Raw genomic sequence first — 18075 nt, 5'->3', positions numbered from 1 at the left:
TCATGCATTCATGTACCACAAGAGATAAAGTGTTTATTAAGCTCAATAACTCAAGAGTTATTCGAAAAATAAAACAAATATTCATCTCTTATTTTGCCCAGAAACCGGAATTAAATTCCTTCTAACAAAAGTACATATATTGCATCCTTAAAATTAATGTCTTATCACTAAAAGAAAATTTTAACAAGTAATACGACAAATTGCATAAAATCATTGTGGAGTTGAGATAAAAATATTAAATAGATCATAATAAGTCAAAACACTGAATAGTAAAATTCAGACTGCATTCAATATTTATATACATACATGCATCTGGAATAATAAATTTCGATGGGAAAAGAATTATTCATGCAAAGTATATTATATAATGCAAGAATTATACAATCCAAAAATAAATAGAACCAACTCAGATGGAGAGCATACTATTATTTTCAGTCAATTGTATATAACTTTTTAATACAAAAATTTTAAAACACACTACACATATATGTCATGCATCTTGAATAGCAATTTCGATGGGAAAGAACTACTCATGCAACATACATATGCAATGCCAGATTATTCACTCCAATAATTAAAACAGACCCAACTCAGATGGAGAGTATACTGTTAATTTAAGTCAAGTGAACATCATTTTTAATAGCTCTAGTTTCATTGATCCAACATGTATACTCAGATGGAGAGTAAGTACACGATGTAAATTACTAGTATTTCACCTAGTGAGCTTACAATAAATTTATCCGATATGGAGGAAGACCTAAAGTTAACACATAAATTTATTACTCACTTGAAATTAATAGTGGAAGACCATAGAAATATATTTCTATCACCACTTAATCATGGTTGTATTGTAGTTACAAAATTGATTCAACCCTTTAAGCTCAGATGGAGAGTTAATACTGGTTATCAATAACTAGTAACTATAGCCAGTGAGTTCATAATAAATTTATCCGATATGGAGGAAGACCTAATGTCAACGCATAAATTTATTATCTCACTATAAATAAAAAAAATGAAGACAATAGGGGTTTATTCCCATCACCACTTTATCACAACCACGAACTTTTCTCAGAGGATTAAGTTTCATATTAAAAAAAATGCTCAATACCCATTTAAACAGTCTTAAAATACTAAAATTAATATTTCACAATGTATAGTGGTGATTATTGTTGACTGGACTATTTCTGATAAATCTACCAAATTTCATATCAATCAAAAATTGCGACCAAATTTGGAAAATTATCATTTTAAGCATTTTTTAAGAATTTAAAATATGACCTACATTTTTTTTATCATATACCAATTCATGTCAAATCAACATGTGTTATCATATTCCAGATTAGACATATAAAATGATAGAAAGAATGACTTTTCGTATGTAAATCACATTTTAATCCGTCAAACCTCCAAAAAACTCACCTAAACGATCCCAAATCATCAAAATACGATGTGATTCACTGCATAGCAGTGAGTTCTTCTTAAATGATCGTTTCCAATGGTCCTACCGAATTTCAGGTCATTCGGAGATCGTAAAATTCATGATCGCCAAAAACTAGACCAAATTCGAATATTTTTTTTTTTGGCGTAGTCAGGATTAAATCCATGTGATTTGCATTCTTGCTATATATCATATCAAGTTAAATCATCATGTTTCAGATTTAACACAAATATAGCCGATATATAAAGAATAATTTTTCATATTTATAACAAATTCAATTTAATAAACTGCTTGAAAACCCATCTAAACGACCTCAAAATGCCAAAAAAACAACATGATTCACTGCATAGCAAGGAGTTTTTTTTTCACTAGATCGTTTTCGATGAACCCACCAAGTTTCAGGTTAATCGGAGTCCGTCAAATTCATGACCACTAGCCTGTAACCAAACTCGGAGAATAACCGTTTTAAGTAGTTTCATGAATTAAAATAAATATGATATAGATTTCCATTCTCCTTATAATTACACTACGAGCTCAAGGCATATATTATTTTCTTCCTATTTCTAGGATATATAATATCTCCTTTTGCAATAAATTATCCTTTTATTAAATACATAAGAACCTGAGATATTATATTTTCTCCCGTTCAGTGAAAACCCCAATATCTCTTCTCATGGGTGGAGTTAGTTTCACTAGTACCCAAAGATAAATACTCTTTTTCTAGTTATGAACCTCCACCATTAATGTAGATTTCTCAAGGATAATTTTCACATGGTATATTAAACATATTTCAGTGACTCAAATAAATAGACCATTTTGTGGATCCTACTTATTAATCATAATGCTCAATACATGAATAGATATAATTTCACATGTACAAATTTACTAAGAATTTTTCATGAGTTCAAATAAACAAACCACTCCAGTGGTAACTATTTATTACTCATAAAATTCTCAATTTACAAGTGAATATATATTTAGCTCATAAAATTATTTTATGGTAGACCATAGCTTAAAAGTCATACCAACATTATAAAACTCATACAACATACCGTCATATTTCACTTAATTAGAACCTCCAATCAGAGAACAAAATTCTTCATCGAAAATCCAAACTAGTAATCACGTAGGGCATGAAAATATAAACTTAAATTTGAGAAATTTTTTATGCACAAACATGCCAAACGCTCCAATCATTAGTCATCCAGGATATCAAATAAATAATTTTACTTTCTTACAAAATAATTATATCATTACACAATATGAATTATACCTTGTAAGACCTAGTCAATAAAATCTTACACCTCTATTATTGAATTTAATACAACAACACGTTTATTTGCTAATAGTCAATGTGTAAACCTATTATATGACTAGTATTTAATCATGGGGACCATGGGGAGTCATCCCCAACACCATTGAATTAAAAAAGAATTAAAATTATTAAGAAATAATTTTCAAAAAATAGAAAAACGTCCAAAACATAGTCCAAACAACCTCAAAACGCCGAAAAATACCATGATTCACTGCTAAGCAGTGAGTGTTTCTCACCACGGCGTTTCCGATGGACCTACCAAATTTCAGCTCAATCAGAGTCCGTCAAGTTCGCTGACCTCCGAAAATTCCGGCTATTCGGTCAAAAACAGGTTTTGCGTTTTTCTAGGTTTTACCCCAAAAAATTCAGATAATCTCAATCAAATATCAATAAAAAACATATATCTCATGATTATAAGAATAATCCATAAATTATGCACAATTAATTCACAAAACAGCAGTGCAGTTTTTCAGAAAACCACATATATATGTAATTCAAAAAATACACATAAACACCATATTCTTGTTTCATGAAAAACTTAGTTATCTAATTAGATGTGAGTGAGCTCTGATACCAATTGATGGATTATTATATGCAGCGGAAGCAATCCCAGTATCAAAATCACATGTAATTTAGACAACTAGCATAAACGGGATTTCACGGGTTACCTCTTGAAGCGTGAACATATCTCTTCTACCACGTGAGCCTTCAGTTCCATAACTTCTTAATGGAATCTCCATCACCCGCACAATCGTGATCCTCGAACGTTCCACGGTCTTCTACTGTGTTACCCAAATAATACCCGGAAATAGCAATTTCGTGTGGGCGAAATTTCTAGGAAAACTTGGCTGAAAATTTCAGCCACCATTTACTCATCCCTCTAGGTGGAAAACCTTATGTATTTATAGCACAAGTTTTAAGGGTTAAGACCCTTTTCCAAAACCTGTTAGGTTTTCTTTTCCACCAGAAAAAGGATTCCTTTATTTCCTATTATTTAGGCACAGTAGGGACCACAGAATTTAATTAACAAGGCTTCCAATTATGGAATTAATTTGTAATTTTCGAAATTAATATCCACCATAATTAATTACGAATTATTCCACTAAAAATTCGTAATTACACTCTTTATTCAATTTCGAAATTCATCCATTAAATCTTATTTAACTCCCCGTGTTAAGATTCAGATATGAATCAATTAAATTAAATTACTGACGATTTAATTTATTGATTATTTCCTTTAGACTTTCGCTTAACTTATTTCATGTGTCGGATATAAAATCCATCGGCCGGGTTTACACATGAAAACTTATAAGCTTTCATAAAGGTATATCATCAATCTCTAAACCGAGACATGGATTCCATCAACTAACTATTACTTCGCCAATGTATATTATTATTATTATACAATTTACCAGGCATATTGACCCACGAAAGAATCTCGCCTTTTAATAAATCAAAACAATAATAATATACACAGCTAATAATAATTATATAATGATTAAGAGTATAAGTACATTTAATGGCTAGAGAGTTTATTTTATTAAGTCAGTATAAAATACTTATCTCTACCTGATCCGTTCAATACATACAAAATGTACTAGCACAAGAAGTTGGAATTAAACTATTCCCATAATCAAGATTAATTATATTTAATCTTGTGCTACAATCATTCCTGATGGTTTGTCCAATTCCATCATTAGATTGTGAACTCAAACTTTATACTTATAAGAACCGATGATTTAATCTTCCGTGTATAAGCTAAACTCTATACACTAAATCATCTACTATATAAGCAAAAGATACAGACTATTATATGATCTATTTAAAACTTTATTAAAACTGAATAAACAATTATTTCATAATAAATACTATATCTAAACCAAACTCATGGTTAATAGTATATATCCCAACCGTTCCTTATACAAAACATTGGTTAATTTGTTGATTAGTTTTTAAATTTCACTTTGCATGTCTATATCAATGTCCATAACATAAAACCTTTCGATTACCTGCCTGTACTGAATGGTCACTCACGCGACTGAATATTTGAAGTAAAATTATGAATATATAGGTGGAAGGTCGTTTTATCAAAGAAAAAGCTAGGATGCTTCATCAGATCAGTACGTTAGAATGATTTTACAGATAGAAAAATTAGTTTGATCACTTTCCAACAATAATACTATAAGTTCGTTACGTTCTGTGAAATTACCTCTGTTAATAGAAATCATAACGTGATCAAACAGCATATATATGAGCAGTGGTACTATTTGCTTCATTTTTTTCTTTGATTCGATATAATTGATATTTCTTGGCTTTTTACGAATACAAACGATTCAACATAAAAGATTGTGATTCTAAACATGTTTCACGGTGTAAAATTAATGAAAGGTCCAATTTCAAATATTTCTTGACTAGTCGATGTATGATATGCCACGAGTCTGACGTACGTCTAAGACGAGCCAAGAACTGCAATAGGGAACTTGGGCTTGCTGTACTATCTTTGCTTTCTACTATGGGACATGTTTAACATAAAATCTGACGTACATTTATTTGCACATTAGTCTCACGAGACTGAGGATGATTGCAACATTAATTTCCAAAGACTACATCCTAGAATACATCAGATAGAAACAATTACTCTATGATTTAACAACTACTATAGAGCAACATTAAAAAATAGCCAAAGTCATGGTCAAAGATAAGATACTAGTGTCTGCTAATGATCTTTCCAATCAGGGTAAGAGCATTAGCAACATATTATATGAATTTTGTGCTAGTGGCAGACTTGTCCGAGGAAATATACAAAAGTAAAGACAATGTACAAACAACCGAAAATATTGGACCAGTTGCATCCTGGGGCGGCTCTAAGGCTTTGGGCAGTGAGGCCATTGCCTTAAACCCCCATAATTTTAAGACTCTAAATCTATTTTAAATTCTTATTATTATTGTATAAGATGGAAATCGGGGCTATCCAATTTCGTCCTTTGATGGAAAAAGTGATACCATATCGGAAGGCCAGGATGTCGAGTTCGGGGTGGATGTTTCTTTTCAAGATCGAGGTCGATATCACTTACCGAGGTCAAAAGAGGGCATGCTTCGAGATGATACCGGTATAGTTCAGTAACGGAAAGAGCGAGATACCCGCAACGGACCGAAGATCATGACGTGAATTTCGAAATGGATTGATCCTCGGCAGTTAATCCGTCGTCAAATATGATTTCCTACTATAATTAGAAGTGTACCTTATTTAGGACTCCCCTATTATATAAAGAGAGATCTCATTCATTTGTAAGCATGATTATTCACTGAGAAGAGTATATATACACTTACTACTTTCTTGCTATTTCGCTTATTGTTCATCAGAGTTGCTTTATCATTTACTATTCCTATTATTAGACCTCAAGACTACCATAGGTCGAGGTCGAGATTTGGCTTGCATACTGGTTTGATTTATTTTATTCTCTAATTTATCAATTTAATTTCTTGTTTATCAATTGGTATTGGATTAAATCACGCATCCTTAAAACCCCAATATAAGTTTAATTGTTACTCGAATTTTAGGGTAAACAGTTTGGCGCCCACCGTGGGGCTAAGGATAATAGTGATTGTTCAGTACTGATTCTGATAACACACGTTATTTCACACTTGTTCTTGTTAAGTATATTTGCTCTCAGGTTAAAACATGTCAAACTCACAAAATGCGCCCGTACATGGTGATGATGGTCTCGGATTTCACAGGAAAAACTACAATGTTATTGTTCCAGGAGCCGGGGTACCACCGGCTAACCTCAGGGGAGCACCGATCCAGTCGATATTAGTTCACACGTTGCTCTAAATACGGACCTAGGCATGGACCCCGAAGGGAGTGTATGCAGGGAAGGCCGATCTGGTGGTCAAGGTACACAGGGCAGAGGAGACGGAGGAGTTAGTCTCCAGGCGATATTCGAGATGCTACAGTCTCAGTAGGCTGCTATCACTCAGTTGCAAAATCAATATAGGACTCCAAGTGGGGTCGATCCAGAAATCACTCGTCGTACTGTGCCAGTACCAGAAAGGTCGAATGGTAACGAATCAGGGACTGATCCTGCAATAATGAAAATGCTCGAGGAGCTCACCAAAAGAATTGAGCCAGGAGAGAAGAAAATCGTAGATAATGACAAAAAAGTAGAAACATACAACTCCCGAGTTGATCAGATACCGGGGGCACCCCCGATCCTAAAGGGTTTGGATTCAGAAAAGTTCGTGCAGAAGCCTTTTCCTCAGAGTGCAGCTCCGAAACCCATTCCTAAAAAGTTCCGTATGCCGGATATACCTAAATACAATGGGACCACCAATCCTAATGAATACTTCACTTTGCACACGCGTGGAATAAAGGGAAATGACTTAGAAGATGATGAGATTGAGTCTGTTTTTTTGAAAAAAATTGAAAAAACTTTATCAAAGGGAGCAATGATTTGGTATCACAACCTGCCACCAAACTCCATCGACTCATTCGCATGTTAGCAGATTCTTTCATAAAAGCACACGCCAGGGCCATAAAGGTTGCAACAAGAAAATTGGATCTTTTCAAGATAAGACAAAGGGATAACAAAATCCTAAGGGAGTTCATATCCCGATTTCAAATGGAACGCATAGAGCTGCCACCGGTCACATATGATTGGGCAGTTCAAGCTTTCACTAAGGGTTGAACGAGCGGAGTTCGATAGCATCACATCAGTTGAAACAAAATTTGGTCGAGTATCCAGCTGTAACTTGGGCAGATGTGCACAATCGATATCAATCGAAGATCAGGGTCGAGGACGACCAATTAGGAGCCCCTTCCGGTTCAGTACATCCAAACAGGTCGGTAGTTAAAACCCCGAGGGACGTCGACATAGAGCCAAGGTCGAACAGAGAATGATATCAACCATATACTACAGATCGAAGGAACAATAGTTCAGGATGCAATTCCGCCCGGAATGATCGAAGAAGTGATCGAGGATAGAATTCTCGGGGACTTATGAGCAAAAATAGTTTTGATAAGCATGCCGATCCTATAGAGGTACCTCGGTTATCGGAAAATAACTTCAGCATCGACGCGTCGGGCATTGTATAATCAATCAGAAAGATCAAAGATATATCTGGCGCAGACCCATACAAACTGATCCTTCCCAAAGAAAAAAATTTGATGTGCAAATATCATGGCATGTATGGTCACAAGATCAAGGATTGCAGACAATTAAGGGAGGAGGTAGCCCGTCTATTCAATGAGGGCCACCTTCGAGAGTTCCTCAGCGATCAGGCCAAAAATCATTTTAGAGAAAGGGACGCCAACAAGAAAAATGAACAGGAGGAACCCCAACATGTCATTCATATGATCATAGGTGGGGTACCCATATTCAAACCGCACTAAGGTATCAATCACTAGGGAAAATAAACCCGAGATTAAGTGCCCGAAGGATCCTTATCATTCAATGACGAAGAAGCAGAAGGCATTTCTCAGCCACACAACGACGCTCTGGTAATTTCTATCTTATTAAATAAAGTTCAAGTTAAGCGTGTTTTAGTGGATCCAGGTAGCTTGGCGAATATCATCCGATCAAGGGTCGTGGAGCATCTCGGCCTACAAGATCTAATCATGCTCGCACCTCGGGTCTTAAACGGCTTTAATATGGCTAGTGAAACAACCAAAGGGGAGATTATGTTGCCGGTGAATGTGGTTGGAACCATTCAAGATACCAAATTTCACGTGATCGAGGGCGACATGAGGTACAATGCCCTACTCGAAAGGCCTTGATCCACAACATGAGGGCAGTCCCCTCGACTCTCCATCAAATGATAAAATTCCCGACGTCGGACGGTGTAAAAACAGTATACGGAGAGCAGTATGCTGCTTTGGAAATGTTTGTGATCGATGAGGTAACGCCGATATCAAAGCTATCAACCTCGGAAAGGTCGAGCATTAAAGGTAAACTAGAAGCCAAATAGAAATCACAACCACCAGTCTCGGCCGAATCGGAGAAGTAGAGGATAGAAGAAGAAGAAGAGGATTTTCTAAATCCTCAAACTTTTATTGTTCCCGAAGATTTTGACGCCACCAAATCAACGGCCGAAGAGCTGGAACATGTTATATTGATCGAGTACCTACCCGAGCGAAAGGTATACCTAGGAACGGGATTAACCCCCAAACTCAGAAAAAAGCTTATTCAATTTCTTATTGATGACATAACTTGTTTTGCTTGGTCCCATTTAGACATGACATGGATCCCACCAGAGATAACAACACATCGGCTAAGCCTTGACCCCAGGTTCAAAACGGTTAAACAAAAGAGAAGGCCTCAGTACGAGGTAAAGCATACATTCATAAAGGACGGGGTAACTAAATTCTCAAAATAGGGTCCATTCGGGAGGTGAAATATCCCGAATGGCTAGCCAATGTAGTCGTAATCCCTAAAAAATGAAACAAACTTAAAATGTGTGTAGATTATAAAGATTTAAATAAAGCTTGCCCAAAGATTCTTTTCCACTACCTAATATCGATCGCATGATCGAAGCCATGACTGGCCACGAGATCCTTACCTTTATCGATGCCTATTCCGTGTACAATCAAATTTAAATGAACCCGAAAGACCAGGAAAATACTTCATTTATCACCAAGTATGGAACATATTATTATAAAGTAATGCCCTTCAGGCTAAAAAACGCAGGAGCTACTTACCAACGCTTAGTAAATAAAATGTTCGAAGAACAAATAGGTAAGTCAATGGAAGTTTATATCGATGACCTGCTAGTTAAGTCCTTGCGCGGAGAGGACCATTTATCTCATTTGCAGGAAACGTTCAAGATTTTGAGGAAATATAACATGAAGCTCAACCCCGAAAAATGTGCTTTCGAGGTCGATTCGGGCAAATTCCTAGTCTTCATGGGATCGAATCAGGGGATCGATATCAACCCCGATAAAATCAAGGCCATTGAGGACATCACCATCGTAGGTAGTGTAAAAGCCGTGAAGAGGATGACTGGACGGATAGAAGCATTAGGCCGATTCATCTCGAGGTCGTCGGATAGAAGCCACAAAATTTTCTCTCTACTCAAAAAGAAGAACGATTTCACCTGGACCCCGGAATTCCAACAAGCATTAGAGGAACTAAAGCGATACCTATCGATCCCACCAGTGCTTCACACTTCAAAGGCAAATGAGAAACTTTACTTATACTTGGCAGTATCGGAAATCACGGTAAGTGGTGTCCTAGTTCAAGAAGGGCAGGGTACGCAATTCCCTATTTATTATGTAAGTCGAACCATAGGAGAAGCAGAAACTAGATAGCCACACTTAGAGAAATTGGCACTTTCATTGATAAGCGCCTCTAGAAAGTTAAAACCATACTTTCAATGTCACCCCATATGTGTGTTAACCACTTACCCGCTTCGTAATATTTTGCACAATCGGTCCGATTGGCCAAATGGGCCATCGAACTCAGTGGGCACGATATCGAGTATCAACCCTGAACGGTCATTAAGTCTCAAATTTTGGCGGACTTCGTGGCTGATTTCACGCCAACCCTCGTACATGAAGTTGAAAAAGAACTTTTGTTAAAATCAGGCACATCATTGGGGGTATAGACCCTTTTCAAAGATGGTGCTTTGAATGTGAAGGGATCCGGGCTAGGCATTATTTTGAAGCTGCCTACGGGTAGCACTATTAGGCAATCTATCAAGACGTCTAGGTTGACTAACAATGAGGCCGAGTACGAGGCAACGATTGTAGGTCTCGAGCTAGCTAAAAGCTTAGGAGCAGAAGTCATTAAAGCCAAGTGTGACTCTTTACTAGTGGTAAACCAAGTAAACAAAACCTTCGAAGTTCGAGAAGATAGAATGTAAAAGGTATTTGGACAAGCTGCAGGTAACTTTGCACCGTTTCAAAGGATGGACTTTACAGCAAGTACCTCGAGAACAAAACAGTGAGACCGATACACTTGCAAATCTGTTGTCATCGGTCGAGGAAGAAAAAATCAACTCGGGGATTGTCGTTCAACTCTCGAGATCTGTGATCGAAGAAGGTCATGCCGAGATAAACTCTACAAGCTTAACCTAGGATTGGAGGAATAAGTATATTAAATACTTGAAGAACAAAAAGCTCCCATCGGACACTAAAGAATCGAGGGCCCTACGAACCAAAGCTGCTCGGTTCACATTGGATGAAGATGGAACATTATACAGAAGGACATTCTATGGACCATTGGCAGTGCGTTTAGGACCAGGAGACACCGATTATGTTTTATAGGAGGTCCATGAAGGCACTTGTGGGAACCACTCCAGCCCAATGATTCGCAAAATCATTATAACAGAATACTACTGGGATAGCATGGAAAAAGACACTAAGGAGTTTGTTAAAAAATGTGATAAATGTCAAAGGTTTGCACCGATGGTCCATCAGCCCGGAGAACAACTTTATTCAGTCCTATCCCCATGGCCATCCATAAAATGGGGGATGGATATCGTCGGCCCTCTGCCAACGACCCCAGGTAAAGTTAAGTTCATTTTATTTATGACTGACTTTTTCTCTAAATGGGTTGAAGCACAGGCATTCGAGAAAGTGAGAGAGAAAGAGGTTATAGACTTCATCTGGGATCACATTGTATGCCGATTTGGGATACCCGCCGAAATAGTGTGTGACAATGAAAAACAATTTATCGGCAACAAGGTAACGAAATTCATCGAGGATCACAAAATAAAAAGGATATTAACAACGTCGTATCATCCTAGTGGGAGCGGACATGTCGGATCAACGAACAAGACTATCATTCTAAACTTAAAGAAAAGGTTGAATGACGCCAAGGGGAAGTGGAGAGAAATGTTACCCGAAGTCCTTTGGGAATACGAACAACATCAAAGTCCAGTACGGGAGAGACCCCATTCTCCTTAGTATATGGCTCTGAGGCCTTGATTGCGGTCGAAGTGGGGGAACCTAGCACCAGATTTCAACATATAATGAAAGAATCAAATCACAAGGCTATGAATACTAGCCTAGAGCTATTGGTTAAAAAATGAGAAGCTGCGCTAGTTCGGATGGTTGCGCAAAAGCAAAGAATCGAGAGATATTATAATAGAAGAACCAACCTCCGCCACTTCGGAATCGAGGACTTGGTTCTGGGGAAAGTCACCCTTAACACTCTAGACCCAAATGAAGGGAAACTAGGCCTAAATTGTGAAAGACCATATCGGGTCTTCGGTGTCATCGGAAAGGGATCTTACAAACTTGGAACAATGGAGGGTGAACAATTGCCAAACAATTGGAATATATCACTCCTAAAACGTTATTATTGCTGAGGTATGGCTTTCCCCCTTTCCATTTGTATTTGATACTAACTTATTGTAGGTGTTCGATCGAAGATGTCGAGAAACTCTTCAACATGAGAACCTTAGGTTTTAAAGCACGCGTTGCACTCTTTTTTCCTTAGATCGGTTTTTATCCCAAATGGATTTTTCCGGCGAGGTTTTTAACGAGGCAACAATTATGTGCTACCTGAGGAAAACTCAACAGTATCCAAGGCTTTTTTACAATCAACCTCGAATACTGGGGAGACATCACCCTCGAATGTTATATTTTCGAGGAAAGTACTTCATGTCAAAAGGTCTCGATAGGGAAACTTTGTAATGGGCCAAACGGTCGAATGAACTCTGTCCATATATATTAGTCAAGCTCTGATGGAAAAATATGTACGCATGTATAAATTATTTAAAGAAGCATTCTTTCTATATCAAACATCTTGTGTCTCAAAGAAAATTTTCTACTATACGAGCTCCATACTTATGATTTTATGAGAAATGGATCAAGGGCCAGGCGCAAATATGCCTCGAACACTCGGGGACTGTCGTCGACGATCGACAGATTCAAGTTATCTAAGCTTGAATTCGTAAAACCTTAAAGAGGCACCCCTCGATCTATAGGCCAAGGCCATCATTCTCGGGGACTAACACTTCTAACAAGTTCGAAGTGCTATTGGGGAATAAGCCTAAGAGGCATACCCAAAGGCTACGGCTAAACTAACGCGGCTCAGAGACGTTCGGATCCCTCAATAAAAATAGGCCTTCGAATTCTTTGAAAAAACTGGTTAAAAAAGGTTACCCTCAGCAAATAATCAAAAGGGCTTCGATAAAATCAGCCCTCAAAAAACCTTAAGAGGTATCGAATTATCTTATCACAAATGTGCTAAGGCACAAAAAATAGAAGGGTTCCAATCAACATCGAACCCCCAAAAAACCCAATGGGTAAAAAATACATGCTAAGGCATAAAGGAAATTTTACTAAATATTTAAGCCGAAAGTGGGGAATAATAGCCATATTTTATAGGCCATATCGGCTCAATCTAAAGAGCCTAAGGGCCAATACACTTAGAGTTCGAGATCTTGTTCTCACTCCATACGAACCTAAGGGTTCGACTATTCCCAACCCAAATACAAACTGACTCGAATATGGCTCGGGAACTCACCATTATTTGACACAAACCCTAAAGGGCCTATGCTTCGAGTTCGGACCTTACTCGAACTCGACTATGATGACTACGAGGGAGCCACCCAAGACCAAAATCTCGAACACACCATTGAAAGCATAAGATTGTGCTAAAGTTTTACAAGGCAAAAAAAATATGTTTATAGATAAAAATTAAGAAGGCATTCAAAAGGGAAAATTTCTTTTTATATATGGGGTAAAATATGTATAAGGAACCGACGAGGGTCTTACAAAAGAAAAGGAAAAATAAAATCCTAACTATGCTCGGGGCTATTTTCTCTCTTAAGGGCAGCTTTTCCTTCGGGCTTCTCGTTGTTATCAGACCTATCTTGGCTGCCTTCATCATCATCATCATCATCGGAGGAGACAAGAAACCTGGCATCAGCTTCGAGTGTCTTAGCTTGAGCTATCTCTTTGGAGAGGTCAAAACCTCGAGCGAGGATTTCCTCGAGGATCTCCCTCCGGGATTGGCACTTTGCCAAGTCATTGCTCTGTCGCTCTCGATCAGAAGCCTCCCTTAACTGTGTTTGAGTAGCCTCGACATCGGCCAAGTACACGACTATGGACTTGTCAGCTGCAATCTTCATCTTCCCGACCTCTGCCTTGGCCTTAGCAAGCTCGGCTTCGAGCTCCACGATCCTTTTGGCCTGGGCAGAACTTTTCTCTTTAATGCCCTGAAGTTGGACCTCGACCGATGACAGTTTGGCCAAGGCAGCCTCTTTCTCCGCAACAAGGCGGTCCATGTTCTCCTTCCACCGATCACAGTCAACTTTGATTTGATCGACTTCCCCTCGGAGCAGCTCGATCCTTTCTAGATTTTGCTACAACTAAGATATTAAAATATTTGCTTCCATAGTTGAGTCGAGACTGTACTCTTTCAATAAGATATTTACCTGCTCGTCCAGCTCGGCCTCTTCCTTACGAGGCTGGGCCAAGTCTGTTCGAAGGTCCCTGTTCTCCTCTTCTTTCTTCACATAGAGGCATTTGAGGGCGTCTCTCTCCTCAGTAAGCCTTTTGAGATCGGCCTCACATCGGTTCAGCTCAGCTTGGGATTTGGTGAACGTTTCCCGATGAAGCGTCACAACCTATGGAGAAAGGAAAGAAATCAGATAGAAGGAAATAAAAGCAAACATGATAACATGGGAGAAATTTGCCTGGTTCAGGAGATGATGGGCTTCATAAAAAATGATCTCCGCATCTAGGTCGGAAACATCATAGACCCTCGCAAAGTAGACATAGAATATGTCTTCCCCATCGTGGGCAGTTCTCACATTGGGGGTATCCATGGATCGAGCCTCCCCGAAACTGCCCTTCAGAGAATTCAGGGTCGGGTGGCGAATCATCAATATTGATTGCCCCAAGCGAGTCACTTGGGGCACTCTCTCCTTTTGGAAGAGCCCTAGAACCGGACCCTACGGGCATACCTGCCAGTTGTCCGTCATGACAGGAGATATCTTCGACCCCCGATGACTCGGGGACTTTGCTCGGAGCACATTCTAAGATCTCCTCGGTCCGAGGGCGAGTCTCCTTGGCCATCACCGGCCCAGCCGCTGTTGAAACTTTGACGCTCCCCCTCTTTCGAGGCACCAACTCATAACCAGTATCTTCCTCCTCCTCTTCTTCATCTTGTAGCCTTTGGGCTACGTCAGCAAGTAGAGCAGCGGAGTCGTCCTTCGGCTTACGAGCTCTTGGGGTATCAGAAGGTGAGGCCCTTTTCTTTTTCTTGTCCTTGGCCGATTTGGATCCACCTCTTCCCCAGGCAGGGCCGACCTCATTTCAGCAACATCCCCGAGGCTGACATAACATGGAGTCGAGTATAAGTAAAAAGAAAACGTTACAGGAAAAGGGCACCAAAAGCTTACAAAATAAACTTACCATGATTCTTAGCCTCCCATCTGCCCCTTGCCAAGTCATGCCAGCAGTGCTCGGCATGGAAGGAAGTCGCAGCCAGCTTCCAACCCAGTCTTCGAGGTCGGGGATCACATGAGGCATCCAGGCAACCACTTCATAACAGATGAAAATATTACATAAAGCAAAAAATAGAGTATGAAGATTAGTGGGTAATACGTTACTTACGATCAGGGTTCCACTTCTCGGGGAATGACAGTTTCTCCTATGGAAATGAGGTCACATGTCCTTACCCACACGAACCGGCTCATCCAACCCCGATTCTTGTCCTTATCGATGCTCGCAAAAAGGACTTCATTGATTGGCATTGGAGCTTGATTAATCCTTGAAAAAGTCTAGGTTGATACAACCGTATAAGGTGGCTTAGAGTGAATTCCAACCCCTTGGCCTTGCTAGAGAAGAAGCGGAGCATGATCACTATGCGCCAGAACGAGGGATGAACATGGCCAAGGGTAACCTGGTACATCTTGCAAAAATCGATGATAACTGGGTCAAGAGGACCCAATGTGAAGGGGTAAGTGTAAATATATAGAAACCCCTCCATGTGAGTGGTGATACTTTCTTTGGGAGCAGAGATTTGTACCACGACCTCGCCCCCCCCAGTTGCAGTCTTTCTTCATAGCCTCGAGTTGTTTCACCGTTATCGAGCAAATATACCTCGATACGTGTTAACATCAGCCATGGATCGACGGAGGGTTCTCGACTTTGAAGTCATTTTTTAAAACACAAGGTCCGGGAACATACTCGTGAGGGAGCGGTTCCACCGGCGTTTTGTCACCGGCTGATCGGGAAGAAAAAGAAGAAGCTTTCTCCTTTTGTGGGACGGTTTTGGAGGTTTTCGCCATTGATTCAGATGAGATGAAGCAGAAATAGGCAAAATTCAGTTTTGGTACTAACGAAATTGACTCAATGGATGGTGAAAGAGAAGAGATGGAGAGAGGAAAAGACTTAGAAAAATTTGGTGAAGATGGAGGTAAAGTTTTGATTCAAATAAAGAACATGTATTTATAGATTCACGGCGACTGTTCGATGGCCCACTGACAGTCATTAATGATTTGGGGAACTGTACCCACGTGACATTTCAGTTACCTTGACCGCTTATATCACGGGGATGACATCATTATCGGGGTCTCTAGAAAATCGAGGCTCAAGTTGTTTCTTCTCATTTTACTCTAAGAAACGAGGGGACTATCTGTATACAGTGGAAATTGGAGCTATCCAATTTTGTCCTTTGATGGAAAAAGTGATACCACGTCAGAAGGCCAAGATGTTGAGTTCGGGGTCGATGTTCCATTCCAAGATCGAGGCCGATATCACTTACCGAGGTCAGAAAAAAGTATACTTCGAAATGATACCGGTATAGCTCAGTAACGGAAAGAGCGAGATACCTGCAATGGACCGAAGATCATGGCGTGAATTTCGGTATGGATTGTGTCACACCTCCTTTTTCACCTACACCCTGCAAGGGCATAAAGGAGTTTTTCCAATTAAAAGACAATCGGAACAGAATTTAATTATTAATTATTCAGAGTCGCCACTTGGGATATTAATGGTGTTCTAAGTCACCGGATGAATCCCAAACCGAGGAAATTTATGACTCTATTAACAGTCCGCAAACCAGAAATCCGAGTAAGGAATTTTGTTAACCCGAGAGAAGGTGTTAGGCATTCCCGGGTTCCGTGGTTCTAGCACGGTCGCTCAACTATTGTATTTGATTTTATCTGATTTTAGTTCTTGCTAGCCTATGTGCCGCTTATTCGTAAACCGCCTTTATCATTATATTTCAAAAGAATTGCAACGTTGTGGAAATGCGTCTCGAACCACGTCGCAATCAATGCACCCATGGTTGTCAACACATTTCGACTCCGTTGAGATTTGGATTTGGGTCGCATCAATGCGCACCCGAGTTTAGGAATGTAATTTTATTAAAGTCGTGCTTAAAGAGTCTAGTGTATTATTATTTTGGGGAAGGCCGTGAAATTCGCTAAACGGCCCTCCCGAATTCATAGCGTTAATTGAGGGCCCCACATTTCGTATTTTATTTGGCGAGGCTCGTCTCATCATTATATGAAAAGGCCAAACTAAAAGAGACTATGATTTTTATTCTTATTTGTCTCTAAAGGCCATAATTTATTAGCTAACCAATCAATTATCATTAGAAGCACTCAAAAGGCCCAAACCTTAGGTATATGATTCAGCAACCCAATGGGTTTGAGTCTGTTGGGCCCCAGTCCGATTCACAAGAAGCTTGAGCTTCAGGGCCCAAACATATGCCAGCTTTCAGTTCTTAGCAACTAAATGATCAGCAATGGGTCTTGTGCTATTCTAGCAGGGTTTCACGCCACTGGGCCAAGGTGAGCCCAGAAATATGGCTCAAGTTGAAACATGCCACAATACTAATTACGAACGGAATTGAATTTAAATGATCACCAGGCCACAGTCGTTTCACATCGTTGGGATTAACATCTATACTACGTTATTTGACATTCAAAACCGTCCAGGAATATGCAGCAACAATTCGATTTTTAGAAAATAAAACTGGAGATTTATCGTCAATTTCAGAATCCTAGTGGGACTGGACAGTAGCTTCTTCACTTATGAATCAACATGATGAGGCTCAAACTTGAATCCAACATTTAAACCAACATATTCATCTATGACCATGATCTACTTAATTTCAGATTGAGAACATGAAAATAACTAGTAGAAATTCTATCTAATTACAACTAATATGGACTTATTCTATGAAATTAAGTACAGCTAGTATTTAACAGGGGTATGCATAAGCTAATAGGGGCTAACTACAACTAGTAATTAACTCGAAAAATAAACTGATTCTGATACATAACAATTTACAGTCCCATTAATACATAACCAGTTTCAGTTCAATTATGCATTTCGAATTTGATAACAATGTACAAC

Source organism: Nicotiana tabacum, chromosome 7, assembly GCF_000715075.1.
Source record: "Nicotiana tabacum cultivar K326 chromosome 7, ASM71507v2, whole genome shotgun sequence".
Taxonomy (NCBI): domain Eukaryota; kingdom Viridiplantae; phylum Streptophyta; class Magnoliopsida; order Solanales; family Solanaceae; genus Nicotiana; species Nicotiana tabacum.
This window is presented reverse-complemented; position numbering follows the sequence as displayed.